The following is a 1,384-nucleotide window of genomic DNA, read 5'->3' as shown; positions in this document are numbered from 1 at the left end:
ACCCTCTGATCATGTGCATCACGCCTCTGGACTCTCTCTCAAGCTTCTTGACATCCTTCCTGAGTTGTGGAGCCCAGAATTGGATGCAGTACTCCAGCTGCGGCCTCACCAAGGCCGAGTACAGCAGGAGGATGACATCCTGAGATTTACTTGGGAAGCATCTATGGATGCAAGCCAGAGTCTGGTTTGCTTTACCAGCTGCAACATCGCATTGGTGGCTTATGTTCATCTTGTGGTCAGTCATGACCCCGAGTCTCTTTCGGCCTTGGTGCTAGTGAGCGTAGCACTGCCGAGCCTATAAGCATGCTGCGGGTTTGTTTTTTGTTTTTCCCCCAAGGTGGAGTACCTTACGTTTGTCGGTATTGAATGCCATCAAGTCGTTTCAGCTTGTCACTTTTCACCCTTTTGCAGAACTACTCTATGTCTGTATACCTTGTTCGTCAGCTTACGTCAGCCATGCTGTTGCAGAGGTTAAAAATGAAAGGTATCAGAAACCCAGATCATTCCCGAGCACTAAGTAAGTTTTATATGAATTTTTCTACTTTTTGGGGGGTGATAGGGCCTGGTTAGGTAGCTGTTTAAAAATGGTAAAAGGATTTGCAGCATTGAGTGGAAGCACTGGATCCCCAGAGTAATTTGCAGTGCTGTTACTTGGATATTTTGCATTGCCCAACTGCTGTGCTTCCATCCAGCCCGCCTGGTTGCTGTTGAGATCTTTCCCAAAAATGTTAGTAGTTTCTTTGCTGTGGGGGCTCTCAGATGCAGCGTCCATTTGGGCTCTCCATGTGAATGGGATGTCTTCAGCCCTTTGTGTATTAAAGAAAAGTTGTTTTTTGGAATTATTGTTTGACATAATTCTTCGGGGTGGCATGGGGTATTTGTTGTGCTTCTGCTCCCCGTGTCCCCCTGTGTATTTATTGTTTAGGGTCTGCTCCTTAACCCATTGGCACGGGTCAGTGGTATAATTGTTGTCTGCCACACAGGAGACCCAGGTTCCATTCCTAGACGAGTATATAACTACAACCATTGAGGCACTGAATGTCTGGGCTTGATCCGGCCTTTGGCCAGTTTCAATGCTCTAAAGAGGGGATGGAAGGTCTGGGCAGCCTCCGCTCCTTACTCCTGCTTAGATGTACACATCTAAAGTCCTGGCGACCTCTCACATATCCAGAAGGATCAATGATTGCCTATTAGTATGCTCTTCAAATGAGTACTACCTACTGTGGCTAGTCAGTGGCGCTGTTCCTGCTGGTAGTAAATACTTGGATTGCTAACATTTGCAGGATTGAGTTTTTAAATTAAGAAACTAGTACTCGTTTGGTACCTGCTGCAAGCAGATCTTCACAATTTCTCACTTCAGATGGCGGCATGTGGAAAACTACAC

This window comes from Alligator sinensis, unplaced genomic scaffold (genome assembly GCF_000455745.1).
Source record: "Alligator sinensis unplaced genomic scaffold, ASM45574v1 scaffold518_2, whole genome shotgun sequence".
Classification (NCBI taxonomy): domain Eukaryota; kingdom Metazoa; phylum Chordata; order Crocodylia; family Alligatoridae; genus Alligator; species Alligator sinensis.
The sequence above is the reverse complement of the archived record's forward strand: the minus strand, read 5'-3'. Positions refer to the sequence as shown.